A 23,650-nucleotide genomic window follows, 5' to 3' on the forward strand; every position below is an offset into this window, starting at 1 on the left:
ACCTCAAGGGCTACACTGGAAACCTAGAGTTCACTGCCTAACACAACGACTCTTACCCATGGGAGTCATAATTAGATTTACACTTTATTTTCTGTTTTGCTTTTAAATACAATAATGCTTAATTTAGGAGTTTCCCTGATGGTCCAGTACTTAGGAGTCTGCCTGCCAGTGAGGGGGCACTGGTTCAATCCCTGGTCCAGGAAGACCCCACATGCCACGGGGCAACTAAACCCATGCTGCACAATTACTGAAGCCAGCACCCTAAAGCCCATGCTCAGCATCAAGAGAAGCCACCACACTGAGGAGCCCAAGCACTGCAGCTGCAAAGACCCAGCACAGCCAAAAAGGAAAAAAAAAAAAAACTAAAAAAAAAAAGTAACGCTTAATTTGGGTGACTTTTTAAATGACATGAGGCACATACACCATGAAAGAAAAAATCAAGGAAATATTTGGGGTGGAGGGGCGGCGAGGCAGTTTACTTTTAAACCACCCACATTATAGGGTGATTTCAGCATTATGGCTGAAAGACCAGTACCTCATCAGTTCCCCCACCATCAACAACAATTTGGCTTCCATCCATAAACATACTCAAAGTGATATGAGAAAAAAAACCTGCCAACCAAGAATACTTTATCCAGAAAAGTTATGTTTCAGAAATGAAGGAGAAATAAAAACTTTCCCAGAAAAATCAGAGGTGAGGGAGTTCCTCACCACTAGACCTGTTTCATAAGAAATGCTGAAAGAAGTCCTCAAACTGAAATGAAAAGATGTTAAGTAGTGACATAAAATATATTTAAATATACGAAACACTGGTAAAGGCAAGTAGGCAGTCAAATTCAGAATATTCTAATACTGTAATATGGTGGTATGTTAAATTAACTTTAGTATTATGTCTAAAGGACAAAAAATAAAAATAACTATATCCCTAGCAAAATGTAAAATGTGATCATGACAACCATTAGCTCAGTTCAGTTCAGTTCAGTTCAGTCACTCAGTCGTATCTGACTCTTAGCAACCCAATGGACTGGAACACGCCAGACCTCCCTGTCCATCACCAACTGCCGGAGTTTACCCAAACCCATGTCCATTGAGTCAGTGATGCCATCCAACCATTTTCTCCTCTGTTGTCCCCTTCTCCTCCCGCCCTCAATCTTTTCCAGCATCAGGGTCTTTTCCAATGACTCAGCTCTTCGCATCAGGTGGCCAAAGTATTGGAGTTTCAGCTTCAACATCAGTCCATCCAATGAACACCCAGAACTGATTTCCTTTAGGATGGACTTGTTGGATTTCCTTGCAGTCCAAGGGACTCTCAAGAGTCTTCTCCAACACCACAGTTCAAAAGCATCAATTCTTCTGCACTCAGCTTTCTTTATAGTCCAACTCTCACATCCAAACTTATTTCACAGAAAAATAACAAATGACCTGCTGTTATTCTGAAGGAGATCAGCCCTGGGATTTCTTTGGAAGAAATGATGCTAAAGCTGAAACTCTAGTACTTTGGTCACCTCATTCGAAGAGTTGACTCATTGGAAAAGACTCTGATGCTGGGAGGGATTGGGGGCAGGAGGAGAAGGGGACGACAGAGGATGAGATGGCTGGATGGCAACACTGACTCGATGGACATGAGTCTGTGTGAAGTCCGGGAGCTGGTGATGGACAGGGAGGCCTGGCGTGCTGTGATTCATGGGGTCGCAAAGAGGTGGACACGACTGAGTGACTGAACTGAACTGATCAGAACCTTCATTCTCCATAGCAGCAAACTCCTGATTGCTGTTTCCTCCACTCTTTCCCTGCTGAATCAATCCACTCTCATCAGCAGTATCACATACATTGTCTGATACTTCCACTTCACTACTTTTGTGCTTCTTCTTTTCTTCTTCAAACTTTAATGAAAGTTTGACACTAAGAAATTCTGTTACTTAGTTATAAACATCTTTTTTGTTGTTGTTTTCATTAATTTTATTATTTGACTCAGGGTTTGGCCTGATTTTAAGTGATAAAAAAATCTTTTTGTGCTTACTTTAATTTTATCATTAACAAGTCACTGAAATATTTGTAAATCCTACTTCTTCTTGTTTGACAAAAAGAAACAAAATTTCCAAAAAGGCTTCCTTAAGATGATGCAATTATTCATCCCCAGTCTTCCCAATCTAACTGGCAGAGACAGAAATAAAAAGACAAAACACACAAAATCTGTCCTCTTCAGTCTTTACCACCTGCATTTTCCATTAAACAGACAGATTTAGAGGATCTAACACCTTAGTGCCTCAAAAACACTAAAGCTATTCTTTCCCCACTGCCTTTTACATTTCTTTGTTCATTTGGATCCAGGATATAACAAAAAAGTGATGGTGTTCGCTAAAATATATGAACCAAAGTTTACCAAAACACAAGGAGTAGAGTGAAACTGATGAGTTGTTAGTGTGGAATTCTGGAATATAAATAATGCTTCCCAATTCCACATTCAATAACCATCAAACTTTATAGTTAAAGGGTATAGAAATAATTACCTATTGTAGCCCCATTATTTACCAGAAATAGGAGTAAAACTAAGAAAGGTTAAATGATTTTTTTTCTTTTTTTTTTTTCAAATTATTTTTTAATTGAACAAAATTGCTTTACAAAATTTTGTTGTTTTCTGTCAAACCTCAACATAAATCAGCCAAAGTTATACTATATCCCCTGCCTTTTGAACCTGCCTCCCATCTCCCCTTCCCCTCATCCCACCCCTCTAGGTTGATACAGAGCCCCTGTTTGAGTTTTCTGAGCCATACAGCAAATTCCTGTTGGCTATCTTTTTACATATGGTAATGTAAGTTTCCATGTTACTCTTTCCATGTGTCTCAACCTCTCTTCCCCTTGCTCCAAGTCCATAAGTCTATTCTCCATGTCTGAATCTCCACTGCTGCCCTGTAAATAAATCCTTCAGTAACACTTTCCTAGATTCCATATATATGTGTCAGAATACAATATTTATCTTTCTCTCTCTGACTTACTTCACTCTGTATAATAGGTTCTAGGTTTATTCACCTCATTAGAACTGACTCAAGTGCATACCTTTTCATGGCTGAGTAATATTCCATTGTGTGATGAACCACAACTTCTTTATCCATTCATCTATCGATGGACATCTAGGTTGCTTCCATGTTCTAACTATAGCAACAGTGCTGCAATGAATGATGGGATACATGTGTCTTTTTCAGTTTTGGTTTCCTCAGGGTATATGCCTAGGAGTGGGATTGCTGGGTCATATGGTAGTTTTATTCCTAGTTTTTTAAGGAATCTCCATATAGCCTTTCATAGTGACTGTATCAATTTACATTCCCACCAACAGTGCAAGAGTGTTCCCTTTTCTCCACACCCTCTCCAGCATTTATTGCTTGTAGACTTTTTGATGATGGCCATTCTGACTGGTGTGCAGTTATCTCTCATAGTAGTTTTGATTTGTATTTCTCTAATAATGAACGACGTTGAGCATCTTTTCATGTGTTTGTTAGCCATCTGTATATCATCTTTGGAGAAATGTCTATTTAGGTATTTTCCCCACTTTTTGATTGGACTGTTTTTCTGATATTGAGTTGTATGAGCTGCTTGTATATTTTGGAAATTAATCCTTTGTCAGTTGTTTCATTTGCTATTATTTTCTCCCATTCTTAGGATTGTCTTTTCACCTTGCTTATAGTTTCCTTTGCTGTGCAAAAGCTTTTAAGTTTAATCAGGTCCCACATGTTTGTTTTTATTTCCATTACTCTAGGAGGTGGGTCACAGATGATCTTGCTTTGATTTATGTCATCGAGTGTTCTGCCTATGTTTTCCTCTAAGAGTTTTATAGTTTCTAGTCTTACGTTTAGGTCTTTAATCCATTTTAGTCCAATCAAGCCAAAGAAATCAACCTTCTTGACTTCAGATTATACTACAAAGCTACAGTCATAAAGACATTATGGTACTGGCACAAAAACAGAAATATAGACCAATGGAACAAGTCTGAAAGCCCAGAAATAAACCCATGCACCTATGGGTACCTTAGTTTTGACAAAGGAGGCAAGAATATACAATGGGAAAAAGACAGCCTCTTCAATAAATGGTGCTGGGAAAACTGGACAGCTACATGTAAAAGAATGAAATTGGAACCCTTCTTAACATCATACACAAAGATAAACTAAATGATTTCTTCAAAGCCCCTACAGTGGCATTCCCTAGCATTTTATGGCACCAAAAGAGATGATAAAATTCTGTAACCTTGAATGTGATGTTATCAAATGAATTAATCAAATGAATCAGATCAGTTAAAAGCATGACTGCCCAAGTAATTCAATGCCTTAGCTGGGGATAGGGCTGATCTCCTTTTCCTTTTAAAGGAGAATACCCACAGATTTTTGTCTGTTGTTAAAACTCAGTCAAGGCACCTCTTACACAAAAGAGCAAGCAAGCAAAGAAATTTAAAAATTTATTACTGGAAGGAAGAAAAATCATACAGCATCTCAAAACTCAGTTTTCTCCTTTGGAGATAATTTTTTGGGGGTGGGAGTTTATACTACCTATGTGACAAAATCACAGGTGTCAAAACTTATTACATCTTATTAAACAACATAATGTAAAAGTCTGTCTCAAAAGAAATATCTGCAAGTGAAGATTAAAGAATATGTGGGAGTACATGTGAAAGTTAAAGTGAAAGCCACTCCATTGTGTCTGACTGTTTGCAACCCTATGGACTGTACAGACCATGGAGTTCCCCAGGCTAGAATACTGGAGTGGATAGTCTTTTCTTTCTCTAGGGGATCTTCCCAACCCAGGAACTGAGCCCAGGTCTCCTGCACTGCAGCCAAATTCTTTTCCAGCTGAGCCACAAGGGAAGCCTTATACATATATTGGGAAGGCAGTACATGTATTTGTTATTAAATTTTTTATTTTTTTAATTTATTTTATATTGTTTATCCTATTTTTAATTTTATTTTTATTATTAAAATTGTTATTAAATACATAAAAGGAAGGAAGTACATGTATTTGTCATTAAAAATATCCTGAAGTGTCCATGTTGGAAATCTAAAATTGTTAAAATTTAACACTAAACTTCTTAATCTATGCTTAGCTACTCACAAACCACCGGATCACAAGTAAGAAGTGAAAAATAACTTGCCTTAGCCTAAAATAGAGGAAAAACATGAACTCACAAACCCAATTTTGTCACTGTTTGAATTAAGTAATTCATACGTTAAATCTACCAAAAATTAATTAGATGATTTTTAATGTTATAAAGGCTTCCTCACTTAAAAATATTTCACCTCACTATATCTTAAATAGAGAGTCCCTACAGCACATTTGCGGAGAAGGCAATGGCAGCCCACTCCAGTACCCTTGCCTGGAAAATCCCATGGATGGAGGAGCCTGGTAGGCTGCAGTCCATGGGGTCGCTAAGAGTCGGACACGACTGACTGACTTCACTTTGACTTTTCAGTTTCATGCATTGGAGAAGGAAATGGCAACCCACTCCAGCGTTATTGCCTGGAGAATCCCAGGGACGGGGGAGCCTGGTGGGCTGCCGTCTATGGGGTCGCACAAAGTCGGACATGACTGAAGCGACTTAGCAGCAGCAGCAGCAACAGCACATTTGTAAGATTTTTTTCTAACGACTAATACATGCAAAACAGACAAACTTTATATTACTAGAAATCAAAATCAAATTAACAACAATCAGAAAGAGGAACAAATCCCTAAATTTTAATGCAAATTATATATTATAATAGTGTTACTCATCAATACATATTACCTGCTTACATTCAGTTATGTCTATGCTCAGTCATGTCTGGCTCTTTCCATCCCTAAGGACTGTAGCCCGCCAGGCTCCTCTGTCCATGGGGATTCTCCAGGCAAGAACCCTGGAATAGGTTGCCACATCCTCCTCCAGGGGATCTTCCCAACCCAGGGATTAAACCTAGGTCTCACACATTACAGGTGGATTCTTTACCATCTGAGCCACCAGGGAAGCCCAACAATACTGGAGTGGGTAGCCGAACCCTTCTCCAGGGGAATTTCCTGACCCAGAAAATGAACTGGGGTCTCCTGCATTGCAGGTGGATTCTTTACCAGCTGAGCTACGAAAGAAGCCCCTACATTCAGTTCTATTCTAATATCTACCAATGAAAGTGGATAAAGCATTTTTAGTAATATTTATTGATTTCTCACCCCAAAATGAGATAAATTAGAAAGTTATTATTTGTGTCCTAACAACAAAGGTCCAATCTGGAAGCTTTGATTCTCTTAATAGGTAACTGGGTTGATTCTATGACCCCACTCTCTCCCTGAATGTACATCCCTAATCAATTACACCGAGATCACAGACAGAATGACTCTTTCATCTTGGCATCACTGACTGGCAATTTCAATGGAAAACCCTGAACCACTGGGAATGATTTCTCTCTACATGTATCTAGGTCAGGGATCATCATTGTCATATTGTTCATAATTGCAACTGTTTACTCTTACAGTTCAGTATTTGATATCACCTTCTTAATCATGTAATGAAGTTATAAAACTGGAAGAAGTAAACAATAGTCAGGAATTGTTTTCCCTCAATTCCAAAAACAAACAATAAATATAATAGATTCTAACAATATGTGAAGTTTAATAATTAAGGTGCCATAAAAACTATTAAATTATTATCTGTTGATTCTAAAAGGCTAATTTTGAAAGGTAATTTTATTTGTTATGACCTCTGCTACACACTGTATTATGCTGTTGAAGCATAGGAAATACTATTAAAACAGAAATTTAAATTTGCATTTTTACATACCTGGGAATGGCTATTTTCATCTCCAACAGGCTTTTCTTCTTCTTCCTCTGATGTCATTTCTAAGTCCAGTTCTGCTGACAAATCTGTATGTTTAGTTAAAATTACTTCGAATATTTAGATAAAAGACATAATCTTTATTTAAAACATGTATTCAAAATATGATATCAAATGACATCTTAAATCAATCTTAATCTTCAGCTGAATATTTACTTCTTTAAGACACATTTTCAATGATCTAAAATTTCAACAAACAATTTGGAAAATACCAGATGTCACCGGGATACGGGCACACAAACAGCTCAAAGATTCATTCACAAAATCATCCAAACATCAATGAACAAAACAATCAGAAACAAAACAAAATTTCAAAATACAGGACAGACATATAAAGTCACAATACATTCTCTTCTCTACTTCATAACAGTACCTTTTTAACAACATGCCAAGCTTCAACTGCAACATTATTCATGGTTTACAAAATTCTTCTTTTTATGCTTTTATCAATTCCTTAATCTGAAATGCTACCCTGTACTCTTCTGACAAATTACTTTTCATCTTTTAAGACTCAACCTGCTTTGTGAAGTTGTCCTTGATTACAGCTGTCTTTTCTCAGATAAACAGGTATCCCTTTCCTTGTAGCTACCTTAGTATTTTATAGATTTTTCTAGTGTATCTTCATCACCTGAATTGTAAATTATTTTTTCACATGTCTATCTTCTTGGCTCCTAAGCTGCACAGGACAAGCTCTTAAAAATCACTTTTTAGCCCTTATTTATTTTATTCAATAATTATTCATCAGCTTTCTGATCTGTACTAGACTCTGGAGTTTAAAGAAAAATGTAGATAAAACATGTCAGGGAATGCTTTTCTAGAGATTATCCCTGAGAGGAAACTTACACAGTCCAAGGGAAGGAGAGGGAAGGCATGCAAGGCTGTAACAAGACGGGGAGAGAAGCACACACACAACAGGGTAAATATCTGAGAAAGTACAGAGACAGGTCAGGAGGGCGTCACCAGCAATTCAGAATCCCATAGCAAACGACAGAAAGGGCAAGAGACGAAGAGTCAGGCAGAAGTCAGATTATGAAAGCCTCATGTGTCACTTTATGATGCTTGGACATTAATGTGATTTGAAGAGTGGTTCACAGTCACACTTGCTTTTGAGAGAGGTGACTCTAAATGCTACAATAGGAATGAATTTGAAGGGCATACAAACAAATGGAGGGAGATGAATCTCAAGGCATTATTAATGGAAAACAAAAACAAAGGTGATGCAGGGCTGAACTGGGGGAGCGTTTTCAGAAATATTTAGGATATAAAATTTTCTGAGTCCAGTATAGAATAAATCCTTATGAAATGAGTAAATGTACAAATCCAAGGACCCTGAAGGAGTAGACTCTGCTGGTTACTTTATAAATGGTATCGACTGAGATGAGAAATGATCTACATGAATGGTCTGAAGTTGCTTCTATTTATTTTGTAGTTTTCCTTTTTCACATCTTCCTCTGTTGAAAGGACTAGATAGGTTTTATCTGAATTTGTGTTTCATGGACATAGCAAGCTAATGGAGAAACAAGGGCAAACAAGTCACTTCTATAGATTTAAAAAAAAAACACTTTGTATTTATAGCTTGTAGTCACTATTCTAGGAAATAACTGAGAATCTTTTGTAAATGCAAGGCTAACCCTATAGGTGAGGATAGAAAAGAAAAAACTAGGAGTGAAAAAAAGAAACAGTATATGATTTCTTACTATGGCTCTGACCATAAGACTGATTAAAGGTGCTAAATTAGTTGGTATTTATGGACAACATATATTATACATGGTTACTCAACAGACTGGGTAGAATCAGAATTGACTTTCTATATACTGCTTTTGAACTGTAGTGTTGGAGAAGACTCTTGAGAGTCCCTTGGACTGCAAGGAGATCCAACCAGTCCATTCTGAAGGAGATCAACCCTGGGATTTCTTTGGAGGGAATGATGCTAAAGCTGAAACTCCAGTACTTTGGCCACCTCATGCGAAGAATTGACTCATTGGAAAAGACTCTGATGCTGGGAGGGATTGGGGGCAGGAGGAGAAGGGGACAACAGAGGATGAGATGGATGGATGGCATTACTGACTCGATGGACGTGAGTCTGAGTGAACTCTGGGAGTTGGTGATGGACAGGGAGGCCTGGTGTGCTGCGATTCATGGGGGTCGCAAAGAGTCGGACATGACTGAGCAACTGAACTGAGCTGATACTGCTTTTAAATGATACAGTACTCCTTTAATATTGCTATGAAGTTACATTTTGAAAAGGCAATCTCTAGATGTCTACCTAAGTCTCCCAACTAGTCCCAGAGTTCTAAATATAATCCTGCTACCCACTCTCAGCTGTATGCTAAATACTAGGCTAAACAAACTTAGGTCCTAACTCTCTTAGTATTTATTGTATTACTATGGTCAGAGAATGCAAACACCTTGCTAAGAGGTATTGCTTGGCTGTAGGTTGCATAAAAGGTAGGTTTTGCCACAAAATCTAATTTGGAAGTGTCAGAATGATGGTTAGGCCGTACCCAGGTGGCCCACAGCTGAGTGCCCAAGGCTTCTGCATTACCTTGTTTGCTTTTTCTGTTTTCTGGCAGCTGAAACTGTCACAGGTCATGGAGCATGTAATTCCCCAGAAACACCGCTCCAATAGTCATCTTTTATCTATTACAGTCATCTGTCCAAATTTTGTGGATGCTGACTGATTTTTGCTCATTGATTGTGACACCAGTGGACACTAATCAACTTCTCAATGCCCCGCTCTTTGATAAGTCTCATTATTGAGGCTCAAACTAGGAGAATCGGAATCTGAAAACTCTGAAAACAGTTCCCATTTATTAGAATGTCAGTAAGAATACTACTCTGACTAACTTGTACAGTCTTACTTCAGAGATCAGTTCCATGCCCTCCTCTCCCCTCACTCACTAGTCCTTCAGAGCTTATTATATCTTACACTTCACTGCCATTCATGAAGTGATGTTAACTAATGTCTCATTTTTTCTACTTGCTAATTTTCTAGTATTACTTACTTTGATTCACTCAGTCTCTACTACATATTCTGTATTCCATAAGAACTTTATTAATAATTATTTTTCCTCAACATACAAATATTTTATTAACAAACTTTATGGCATTTATTTTACATTGAATTATGCATGACAATATTGTGTGTTCTAGAGGCCATGGTTTTAAAAACACTTTTATTGAATAGTTCAGTTCAGTCGCTAGGTCATGTCCGACTCTTTGCAACCCCATGAATCACAACACACCAGGCCTCCCTGTCCATCACCAACTCCCGGAGTTCACTCAGATTCACGTCTGAGTCAGTGATGCCATCCGGCCATCTCATCCTCTGTCTTCCCCTTCTCCTCCTGCCCCCAATCACTCCCAGAATCAGAATCATTTCCAATGAGTCAACACTTCACATGAGGTGGCCAAAGTACTGGAGTTTCAGCTTTACCATCATTCCTTCCAAAGAAATCCCAGGGCTGATCTCCATCAGAATGGATTGGTTGGATCTCCTTGCAGTCCAAGGGACTCTCAAGAGTCTTCTCCAACACCACAGTTCAAAAGCATCAATTCTTCAGTGCTCAGCTTTCTTCACAGTCCAACTCTCACATCCATACATGACCACTGGAAAAATCATAGCCTTGACTAGACAGACCTTCGTCATCAAAGTAATGTCTCTGCTTTTGAATATGCTATCTAGGTTGGTCATAACTTTTCTTCCAAGGAGTAAGCATCTTTTAATTTCATGGCTGCAGTCATCATCTGCAGTGACTTTGGAGCCCCAAAAATAAAGTCTGACACTGTTTCCACTGTTTCCCCATCTATTTCCCATGAAGTGATCGGACTGGATGCTATGATCTTCATTTTCTGAATGTTGAGCTTTAAGCCAACTTTTTCACTCTCCTCTTTCACTTTCATCAAGAGGCTTTTTCGTTCCTCCTCACTTTCTGCCATAAGGGTGATGTCATCTGCATACCTGAAGTTATTGATATTTCTCCCAGTAATGTTGATCCCAGCTTGTGTTTCTTCCAGTCCAGCATTTCTCATGACGTACTCTGCATATAAGTTAAATAAACAGGGTGACAATATACAGCCTTGACATACACCTTTTCCTATTTGGAAACAGTCTGTTGTTCCATGTCCAGTTCTAACTGTTGCTTCCTGACCTGCATACAGATTTCTCAAGAGGCAGCTCAAGTGGTCCGGTATTCCCATCTCTTTCAGAATTTTCCACAGTTTAGTGTGAGGTACTACCTCAATTAACGGTACAAACCAAGACAATGTATTAAAAAGCAAAGACATCACTTTGCCAACAAAGGTCTGTACAGTCAAAGCTACGGATTTTGCAGTAGTCACTGAGGGATGTGAGAGTTGGACCATAAAGAAGGCTGAGTGCTGAAGAATTGATGCTAGAGAAGACTCTTGAGAGTCCCTGGAGAGCAAAGAGATCAAGCCAGTCAATTCTAAGGGGAATGAACCCTGAATACACACTGGAAGGACTGATGCTGAAACTGAAGCTCTAATACTTGGACACTTGATGTGAAGAGCCAACTCACTGGAAAAGACCCTGATGATGGGAACGATCGAGGGGAGGAGAGGGGGACAGCAGAGGGTGAGATGGTTGGATAGCATCACTGATTCAGTGGACATGACTAGGCAAAGTCAGGGAGACGGTGAGGGACAGGGAGGTCTGGCGTGCTAAAGTACATAGCGTCATAAAGAGTTGGACATGATTTAGCAACTCAACATCACCAACAACAACTACTTTAATTACAAATAGACAGCCTTTTTTCAATCTATCAATATCTTCAGAACCCATTTTTTAAGCCTTGGATAAACATTACAAACATATAAGAAATGATAGGCTTGTGTGTGACTAATTGTTTCCACGTGAAAATAGGATAAGTCGAGGACAACACTGGATCCAAAGAGCACAGAGCACCATGAGACAAGAATGAATACAACACAAAAATGTTTGCTTTAAAAAAAAAAAAGCTGTCAGGTCTAAATTTCTTAAGAGGAGTCAAAGAAACAAGAAATGTATAATTGAAACTTTAAACCCCGTTTCAACTCAGGGCCCCCTTTATCATCTCACATCTAACCACTTCAACAGTTTAAAACTGTGGTTCTCAAGTGTGCCCTGAGAATCCCTGAAATTCAGAGACCATCGGGTCAGGGTGTCCATGAGGTCAGAACTATTTTCACAACAACTCTAAATGTTACTTCCATTCTCATTCTCTTCTGAGTGCACAGTAGAGTTCTTCAGAGACAAGATATGTGATATTATAACTCTAATGACAAATGGAATTAGCCATTATCATTCTGTGTTCTTGCATTTTAAGTTTTTCAGCTTTGTTTTCCAATATGGTGAGCATCAATAAATACAACCGACTTAAACCAAAGTTCCATGGCATTCTAATAATTTTTAGAAGTACAAAAGGATCCTAAAGCCAAAACTTTCAGAATCACTGTTTTAAAAGATTATGTCTACCAAAAAGTCATTAAAGTATGAGTACTTCCCCTACTTCTAATAACCAAAGACACCACAAACACAGCACACACACAAAGTCTGCAAAACAAAACATCTGGTTGGCCTACATTAATCTGTATAACAACACTAAAATGAAATAATTATAAGCTGAAATATTAGCAAGAGAAGCTTTACTCTAGGTAAAGGTCAGAGTTCAAATAAGCATTTTTGGACACTGGAAAAATCTTAGGATCTAATAATTAATTTCTGAGAATCCCTAAGAAGTATACAGATTGCAAACTGAGAACTTCAGGGTATCGAAACATATACGGAAACATACTGAGTTCAAGTTTACATTTTTAAAATTTCTTGTTCTTATGCTTGTACCTATCTTTTTTCAAAACATGGATACCAATAATAACATTTCATTATGTATGTCAAATGCTTCAATTAATTTTGCAAAAAAAAAAAAAATTTAGCAGTATGAAGACTGAGCATTTCAAATACTTCAGTGTCCCTCTTTTCAGAGTTACGTGTGTATTGCAAAATTTACCTGAAGTGGATGTTTGTAAATCCTTCATTCTGACTGTTTTACTAAGAACAGAATCTTTCACTAAGACTGCAGGCTGAATGGGTTTGGAAACAAGTTGGTTAATAAATAATGTACCTTTGATACAATCACAGTTCATAATTCAAGATAAAAACATAAATGATTTTACCTTCACATTAGGATATTTCTCAGGAGAATCTAAAAGGCAAAAGGGACATAGAGTTAATTACATGTAAACATGAAAGCCAGGTCTACATTCATGCAGAGTTAGTACTGAGCAGAAATCCCTGTGCTCGGCCTTGACAGTGAATACATTTGGTTTCAGTGTCTTATTTTCAGGGGGATGTTAGGACACCAGCAAGACAGACTATGAACCCAGTATACATAGTGAAGAAAAAATAGAAATAAAGGTTTAACAAAACATACAGTTAAGATTTCAAAAGTAACATTACATTTTCAATGACTTTATAAAATATTAAAGTACACACAAAGCAATGTGAACATGCCAACTAATGAGGAGAAAAGTGATTTTAATCAGAGGAACAAATCATGACCCCAAGAAGATAAATGTGAAAGTAGATGGTAAAATGCAACAGCATTATCTAGAATGCACTACAGCAGTATCATTTACACCATTATACTATAAGTATTTATCATATTCTTCAATCTGTCCAGTCATTTAAGAAGTGCACAGCTGGGATGACAGTTCAACTGAATGCATAATTCATTGCTCATCAGAGAAAGAGTAATGAACTGATTAGCTGGGATACACACTTGTAGAATAATGGTTCATAAAAATATTCACTTTTTCACATACCCATATGGGCTACTGGTATGCCTACATGTCTTGGCTCCTCTAGATTAGCCATCTTAAAGTTTCTCAATCCAATCATGCAAGAAGGTATATAAGACACATCTAGAAAATAATCTATAATAAGTTCTCAATATTGAGATACAATCATCAAAAAAGATTTAATAAATTTAACTGTCACACAATTATTAGATATTAAAAATCTTGCATGTTTCAAAATCAGTGTAGTACTTATCAAAAATTAACAATTCTAGTATTTATGTGGTCCACTGGAGAAGGAAATGGCAAACCACTTCAGTATTCTTGCCTTGAGAACCCCATGAACAGTAGGAAAAGGCAAAATGATAGGATACCGAAAGAGGAACTCCCCAGGTCAGTAGGTGCCCAATATGTTACTGGAGATCAGTGGAGAAATAACTCCAGAAAGAATGAAGGGATGGAGCCAAAGCAAAAACAATACCCAGCTGTGGATGTGATGTGATAGAAGCAAGGTCCGATGCTGTAAACAGCAATATTGCATAGGAACCTGGAATGTCAGGCCCATGAATTAAGGCAAATTGGAAGTGGTCAAACAAGAGATGACAAGGGTGAATGTCGACATTCTAGGAATCAGCGAACTAAAATGGACTGGAATGGGTGAATTTAACTCAGATGACCATTACATCTACTACTGCGGGCAGGAATCCCTCAGAAGAAATGGAGTAGCCATCATGGTCAACAAAAGAGTCCGAAATGCAGTACTTGGATGCAGTCTCAAAAATGACAGAATGATCTCTGTTCGTCTCCAAGGCAAACCATTCAATATCACAGTTATCCAAGTTTATGCTCCAACCAGTAATGCTGAAGAAGCTGAAGTTGAACGGTTCTATGAAGACCTACAAGACCTTTTAGAACTAATACCCCAAAAAGATGCCCTTTTCATTATAGGGGACTGGAATGCAAAAGTAGGAAGTCAAGAAACACCTAGAGTAACAGGCAAATTTGGCCTTGGAATGCGGAATAAGGAGGGCAAAGACTAATAGAGTTTTGCCAAGAAAATGCACTGGTCATAGCTAACACCCTCTTCCAACAAGAGAAGACTCTACACATGGACATCAACAGATGGTCAACACCGAATCAGATTGATTGTATTCTTTGCAGCCAAAGATGGAGAAGCTATATACACTCAGGAAAAACATGACTAGGAGCTGACTGTGGCTCAGCTCATGAACTCCTTATTACCAAATTCAGACTGAAATTGAAGAAAGTAGGGCAAACTGTTAGACCATTCAGGTATGACCTAAATCAAATCCCTTAGGATTATACAGTAGAAGTGAGAAATAGATTTAAGGGCCTAGATCTGATAGATAGAGTGCCTGATGAACTATGGAATGAGGTTCGTGACATTGCACAGGAGACAGGGATCAAGACCATAACCATGGAAAAGAAATGCAAAAAAGCAAAATGGCTGTCTGGCGAGGCCTTACAAATAGCCGTGAAAAGAAGAGAAGAGAAAAGCAAAGGAGAAAAGGAAAGATATAAGCATCTGAATGCAGAACTCCAAAGAATCCAAGAAGAGATAAGAAAGCCTTCTTCAGCGATCAATGCAAAAAAATAGAGGAAAAGAACAGAATGGGAAAGACTAGAGATCTCTTCAAGAAAATTAGAGATACCAAGGGAATATTTCATGCAAAGATGGGCTCGATAAAGGACAGAAACGGTATGGACCTAACAGAAGCAGAAGATATTAAGAAGAGGTGGCAAGAATACAGAGGAGAACAGTACAAAAAAGATCTTCACGACCAAGATAATCACGATGGTGTGATCACTCATCTAGAGCCAGACATCCTAGAATGTGAAGTCAAGTGGGCCTTAGAACGCATCACTACCAACAAAGCTAGTGGAGGTGATGAAATTCCAGTGGAGCGCTTTCAAATCCTGAAAGATGATGCTGTGGAAGTGCTGTACTAAATAGGCCAGCAAATTTGGACAACTCAGCAGTGGCCACAGGACTGGAAAAGGTCAGTTTTCATTCCAATCCTAAAGAAAGACAATGCCAAAGAATGCCCAAACTACTGCACAATTGCACTCATCTCACATGCTAGTAAAGTAATGCTCAAAATTCTCCAAGCCAGGCTTCAGCAATACGTGAACCGTGAACTTCCTGATGTTCAAGCTGGTTTTAGAAAAGGCAGAGAAACCAGAGATCAAAGTACCAACATCCACTGGATCATGGAAAAAGCAAGAGAGTTCCAGAAAAACATCTATTTCTGCTTTCTTGACTATGCCAAAGCCTTTCACTGTGTGGATCACAATAAACTGTGGAAAATTCTGAGAGAGATGGGAATACCAGACCACCTGACCTGCCTCTTGAGAAATCTGTATGCAGGTCAGGAAGCAACAGTTAGAACTGGACATGGAACAACAGACTGGTTCCAAATAGGAAAAAGAGTACGTCAAGGCTGTATATCGCCACCCTGCTTATTTAACTTCTATGCAGAGTACATTATGATAAACGCTGGACTGGAAGAAGCACAAGCTGAAATCAAGATTGCCAGAAGACAATCAAAAAATGGGCCAAAGAACTAAATAGACATTTCTCCAAAGAAGACATACAGATGGCTAACAAACACATGAAAAGATGCTCAACATCACTCATTATCAGAGAAATGCAAATCAAGACCACAATGAGGTACCACTTCACACCAGTCAGAATGGCTGCGATCCAAAACTCTGCAAGCAATAAATGCTGGAGAGGGTGTGGAGAAAAGGGAACCCTCTTACACTGTTGGTGGGAATGCAAACTATTAGAGCCACTATGGAGAACAGTGCGGAGATTCCTTTAAAAATTGCAAATAGAACTACCTTATGACCCAGCAATCCCACTGCTGGGCATACACACTGAGGAAACCAGAACTGAAAGAGACACATGTACCCCAATGTTCATTGCAGCACTGTTTATAATAGCCAGGACATGGAAACGACCTAGATGTCCATCAGCAGATGAGTGGATAAGAAAGCTGTGGTACATATACACAAGGCAGTTTTACTCAGCCATTAAAAAGAACACATTTGAATCACTTCTAATGAGATGGATGAAACTGGAGCCGATTATACAGAGTGAAGTAAGCCAGAAAGAAAAACACCAATACAGTATACTAACACTTATATATGGAATTTAGAAGGATGGTAATGATAACCCTGTATGTGAGCCAGCAAAAGAGACACAGATGTATAGAATGGACTTTTGGACTGAGGGAGAGGGAGAGGGTGGGATGATTTGGGAGAATGGCACTGAAACATGTATACTATCATTAAGAAACAAATCGCCAGTCTATGTTCGATACAGGATACAGGATGCTTGGGGCTGGTGCATGGGGATGATCCAGAGAGATGATATGGGGTTGGAGGTGGGAGGGGGCTTCAGAATTGGGAACTCATGTACACCCATGGCGGATTCACGTCAATGTATGGCAAACCCAATACAGTATTGTAAAGTAAAATAAAGTAAAAATAAAAATTAAAAAATAATAATAATAAATAAATAAATAAAAGAGGTTGTTAAAAAAAAAAAAAAAAAAGATTGCCGGGAGAAATATCAATCACCTCAGATATGCAGATGACACCACCCATATGGCAGAAAGTGAAGAGGAACTAAAAAGCCTCTTGATGAAAGTGAAAGAGGAGAGCGAAAAGTTGGCTTAAAGCTCAACATTCAGAAAACAAACATCGTGGCATCCGGTCCCATCACTTCATGGGAAATAGATGGGGAAACAGTGGAGACAGTGTCAGACTTTATTCTGGGGGCTCCAAAATCACTGCAGATGGTGACTGCAGCCATGAAATTAAAAGATGCTTACTCCTTGGAAGAAAAGTCATGATCAACCTAGATAGCATATTCAAAAGCAGAGACATTACTTTGAGGACTAAGTTCCATCTAGTCAAGGCTATGGTTTTTCATGTGGTCATGTATGGATGTGAGAGTTGGACTATGAAGAAAGCTGAGCGCCGAAGAATTGATGCTTTTGAACTGTGGTGTTGGAGAAGACTCTTGAGAGTCCCTTGGACTGCAAGAGATCAGCCCTGGGATTTCTTTGGAAGGAATGATGCTAAAGCTGAAACTCCAGCACTTAGGCCACCTCATGCGAAGAGTTGACTCATTGGAAAAGACTCTGATGCTGGGAGAGATTGGGGGAAGGAGGAGAAGGGGACAACAAAGGATGAGATGGCTGGATGGCATCATGACTCGATGGACGTGAATCTGAGTGAACTCCGGGAGTTGGTGATGGACGGAGGCCTGGCATGCTCCGATTCATGGGGTCACAAAGAGTCAGACACGACTGAGTGACTGAACTGAGCTGAGTATTTAGGGAATGAACCCTATTAATCTGTTTTGTTTCAAAACTTAGTTTGGTTTGGTACACCATGTTACTGCTTCAAAGGATTTCTGTGAAACCACTGTCAAAAAAACTCAATGCCCCCATATTCACATTAGTCTAATTTGAATAACAAATACCGATACAACATATATCTTTGATGCCTGATAGGTATTTGGAGTGGCTGGCGTTTTCCCCACTTCTAGCACCCCCCCCCACCTCCACTTTTCTCTGGAGCAACAATGATTTTATCTCTTCTCATTGCAAATACACTGAAGCCATCTAGAAGGAGTTCCTTCAAGTTTCCTCAATTCCCAACTCACCTCCCTAAGGCCTTCCTTTCCTCCCTTTGCTCTTTCACTAGATTCTTTCCTCTATAAAGGGTAATCTCTGGATCTGTGGTCCTAATTCTTCCCCCTTTACATTCTTTCTATGGATCATTCCCACCACTTCTTTTTCCCTCTTTGCTTAGCAATGGTATCTTACACCTGTAATTGCTACTTCAGCTCTTTGCTTCCCTCTGGCTACAGACATGTTTAGAAAGAAAACAAAATAATGCTTTTCCTTGTCCTGAACTCTCCAAAGCTCTACTTCCAGATTTCTCTAAATGTAAGGCTACACCCTTGCTACTTGCAGAGCTTGTTAGAAACACAGATTCTCAGACTTCCTGCTCAGTATGTGCACTTCACACAAGGTCCCCAGGCTACCAGTTAAAATCTGAGAAACTCTGGTCTATACTGAGACTGCTTCTACATTACTTCAACTTAATTTATTCTCCTGAAATCTTAGCCTCAACTTCCTCACTCTAACACTTCCCCCCAAAGTGAAACTGCATTACAAGTTGGAAACTTTCCAGTGGACTCTCTATCAGGCTGTAGGTTCCTTGATCTCTTTATCATGCCCCCTGCTCGCTCCTTCTTTCTAGTTCCCTTTTGTTGGCCCATGTGACAGCATCCTATAAAGCACCAACATTTTGTATGACACCAATTTTCAAACATTTACAGCTGAGCACCTATGCCAGTGCTCCTCCACAGAGGATAACGCACAGCTCTGCATGCCCAGGGACTGCAATCCTGAATGCCTTCCTAAGAATGAGAAAAACAGGACGAGGGGAAAGCTCTGCTGTTCTTTTCTGACACATTTTAGAGCTGGACGCTCACTTCAAATGCATCGTCTATATCAAATACTCTCCCTTTTTCTAAAGCGTTATCTTACTTATTGCCCCCTTCCCCCACAGACCTGTGCTTCCTTTCCTTCATTTCCTCCCTACACCGTCTGCCTCTCTAATCCCTCATTCCCTTTCCTCTTGTTCCTCAACCTTCCTTAGGTCATAGAGTATCTTGAAATAGAATTAATTTTTTTTTTTTTTTTTGGCCCATGCGTCAAATGGAATCTTAGTTCCCTGAATATGGATCGAACCAGCATCCCCTGCACTGGAGACTCTTAATTGCACAGAGTCCTAACCACTGGACCACCAAGGAAGTCCAGGAGCTAAGTCACTTAGCTCCTTAAACTGGATTCTCAATTTAATCTGTGGCTGACACCTAATAAGATACACTATTTCCCTCCTTTTCTCGTCTTTTACCTCACTACACATCTGACAGGTGATTTTCTTTGCCTATTAGAATATATCAGCATTTCCTTTTTAAATTAACATTCTGTCAAATGACTTTTCTATAAAATATAGTTCTTACCTTCTACTTGTCCATTTAACATAATTTTTCCTTTTTGACCAGCAGCTCCAGATAAAAGATCCACATACTTCCATGGAAGGCTCTCAGAGATACTCTGTTAAAATTAATACTGAGTTGCAGGAAGATTTCCTAATTCCTTTTGAAGAAAACATCTTACTTTTAAAAACTGCCTACATTTAACCCAGTTAAGACAGGTTTGCCAAGATCCACAGCTGCTAAGTGACAGATTCAGGATGCTAACTTCAAACACGGTGCTGTATCAGCAGGCAGCAGCTCCATGCACCTAAGAGATCAGGCCCTTCTCATCTCCTTCCATAGCTGCTGCCTTCAAACAGAGCACTGCTACTTCATGCTACTTCAAGGACGGCTGCCATAAAGGTTCTCTGCGCGTGCTGGTTAAACTATCCAAAATGGTTTGTACTTACTAAAACATCACAAAGCAAGGCTAACTGCTGTTATTATGCCACATATTTCTTACTATTCGCTATGCTTTTGCTTCTCTAGAAATGTTCCTTGCAGATTAACTTGACAATCCAAACCTAATAATACCTTCAAGTTTCAAGCACTATCTTTTCAATGTTGACATGGTAAAAAACCACAATTCAACCCGTTTCTCTCTGGCCCTCTCCAGCAGTGTTACACATGCACATGTGCCAAAGAAATATACATTTGCTTGGGAGATTGGGGATGACACAAACACACTACACACTACAGTGTATAAAACAGACAACTAGTAAGGACCTACTGTATAGTACAGGGAACTCCACTCAACATTCTGTACTGGCCCATGCAGGAAAAGAATCTAAAACAGAGGCGATATACATATAGAGAGATATAACTGATTCACTTTGCTGCACACCTGAACCTAACACAGTATTGTAAATCAACTGTACTCCAACAAAAATCGAAGGAAGAGAGGAAGAAAGAAAGAAAGGAACATTTCATCATAGACTCACCTGGAACAATGCTTCAGTTTTTAGATAAATGTAACTTCAGAACACAAACAGATTCCTTATGACTTCTAAGCCTCGATTTCTGTATTACACTGATTTCATTAGGTAAACCTTGATAATTAGCTAAAGTGTACTATATGGTAGTATTTAGCACAGAATTATCTTCTTGATTAAAAATCAATAATTAAAAATAAAGATTAATATCAGATTAAAAATAAAAAAAAATGTTGATGGGCAAATCCAAAGGTGAGAAAGTCACAGCATCTTCTGCGTTTATGTTTTTACATCACTCCGTTGTTTACATTTCAAAATAATAACAGAAGACAGTACCTCAGAATCCCAAGGTGATTCTATATCTTCCTCTTCTCTTATGTCATATCTGTAAAATAGAATCACAGTTACTACTATGAATTTTAATACATATATGTCTATCTCTATCCACAAATAGTTCAATAAAATGAGCTAGTGGAAAAGAATTTCAGAGGGTTGAAGCATTTTCAGGAAGAAAAAGTTGGTAGTACTTGGGACACTTCTGAAGAAAGAAAGCAAAAGAAACGCACTTAAAAAGAAATGGATGCCATATTTGCATCTATACACTTTAAAGGTTTTTATCTGAGCTTTTAAGCATAGAAAAAATTCCACAGACATTCACGAACTTACCACTTCTATTATTTTTGTGCATTCCATCAACAGAACTCAAACGGTCATGATTTATTTGCTCTTGGGGAGCCCTTTCAGTAATATCTGTATCACTTTCTTTGTCTACAATCTCTGGCTTTGTGGCTCCTTCCTATAAAAACAAGACAAAATAAAACAAAAACCCAACTTCAGATAACATATTCATTTATTTGGTCATTCAGTCAATCAGTAAGATGACATTCACTGTTGTCTAAGAAATTATAGACGCTGTCCTCAGAGAAGTTAGAAATGTAAAGAAAAGAGAGATTCTGTTCTGTGTTCTAGGCAAGGCAGAGACATGTAAAAACAAACAAGAGGGCAGAAAAGTGTCCTTCAACAGCTCTGCAACTGAAGTGGACCAAGCACAGGAAGGACACAAAGGAGAGAGGAGGCAGGTGAGCCCGTGAAGCTCAAGGAACGCTGTGACAAAGGGCTGTGTCTCAGAAGACAGAGTACAGAGCCGAGGTGTGAGGGAGATTCTGCGAAGGGCAGCCCAAGAAAAGGACGAGGTGTGAAACAATGTGAATAAGTCACGTGGAAAACTAGAGCACAGTTACTGGGAACCCTACAGAGAGACAAAACAGAAGGACCGGGTCAAATGGCAAAAAGTAAGTGTCACCTTTTTTCTTCATGTGACAGGCATCTAGTTACACAAGTAAAGGGTTACATCATCACAAATATATTTTATTTTATTTGGTGCCATGCTTTTTTTCAAATGAAAGGGGAAAGACTACACTGCACCAGGGAGTAGCAAACATGACATTATTTTACAGGACAGCATTGTAAAAAAAAAAAAAAACACTACAAGCAATGCTCCAGAGTGGACAGGAAGCAAACTAAACACTGCTCATTACCCAGAGTTTCCATGAAACTGTAATTAAAAAGTTGAATTTGGCTTTAGAAACAGCCAAATAAAAACAGTAAAAATCATTCTAAAACAAACTTCAAAGCCAAGAGGAATGAAAAGATTGACAAATATATTTTAGAAAGATTACTCTGGCAGCAACATAAAGATAAACATCAGGGAAGCAAAACTTGAATATTTCAAGATTGCAGGTGAGAAAGTAGATTATGATAATAAGACATGAAAAATGATAAACAGGTGGAAAATACTGAAGTTGCTGAGTGACTAGATGCAGTAATTTCAAGGAAGTTTGGAGTCCGATATCTTTCCTGCTGCAGCATTTCAGTGATGCTGTCTACGGATGGGGAAAACAGATAACAGTGTAAGTTACAAAGAGTCAGGGAAAAGGGAAGCGTCAGGAACAAGGCCTTCAGTTTGGGGAGTAATGAATTAATCTGAGGCACGCAAGGGGCTCAGAAAAAAAGGATTTGGATAAATACCTTTGGATTAGAAATAGATAGCCTTATTCAGGAAAAGCATAGCTGTTAAGATAACTATTTGTAAAATATGCTAACTTGGTATAATCAATGCAAACCTATGCAGAATTCTGAACTTTTGAAAATAAAACAACACCAGGGGAAGAAAACTATGACATTAAAATTTTCAGTTATATATTTTAACACCTATTTCAAGGACATAAAAATATATTTTTATAAATATGTGCAAATATGCATGTCTGGGATATTACAATTATAAGCATTTTTTAGTGTAATGAAAAGGTTTAATAGTAAAACACCAGTTCAAGATGCTACAAGAAGATTCCTTTTTAAAATTGATCTTAAAAGATAACTTTTAAATTGTAGATGAGAAATGCTTTTGTGAGTATGGAATTATGAGTCACTTTAAAGTACTACTATGAGCTAAGAAAGAAATATAAAACCCTATTTGAAAATTCACAAGGTTTTCTTCTTATTTCCCTGTAAACAGCACACTAACAACTCTAATTTCCTATCTGTGCCTTTTGGAATAGTAGGTAAAGATTGAAGGAATGATCTAGATATTAAAAATAGTAGTAAAATTATGATTATCCTAGCTGGAGATATAAAGGTTTTCAAATACATCTATGATTATCAAGCAGGACTCAAACTTCAAATCAGGAAAAAACAAACTAAAAAAATCAAGTAACCATAATTTCTGAGTTTTGGATACAAAAGAATTGATATGTTAGTTTCATATGTATAACAAAGAATTGACAGGCTAGTTTAACACCTATAAATACTGAAGTTAATATAAAGTTTCTTAAGAATAACATGGCGTATACATATGGCTAGAGATATTTTAAACAGTAAAAAATTATCTTCCAGAGATAATTTTTAAACCCTGTTGGTAATTTTTCTTTCCTTATGATTTTATAATAACAAGTAGTCTGCATAAGAAAAAATATCATAAATTGTGGTTTCATTCAT

This window comes from Capricornis sumatraensis, unplaced genomic scaffold (genome assembly GCF_032405125.1).
Source record: "Capricornis sumatraensis isolate serow.1 unplaced genomic scaffold, serow.2 scaffold3, whole genome shotgun sequence".
NCBI lineage: Eukaryota > Metazoa > Chordata > Mammalia > Artiodactyla > Bovidae > Capricornis > Capricornis sumatraensis.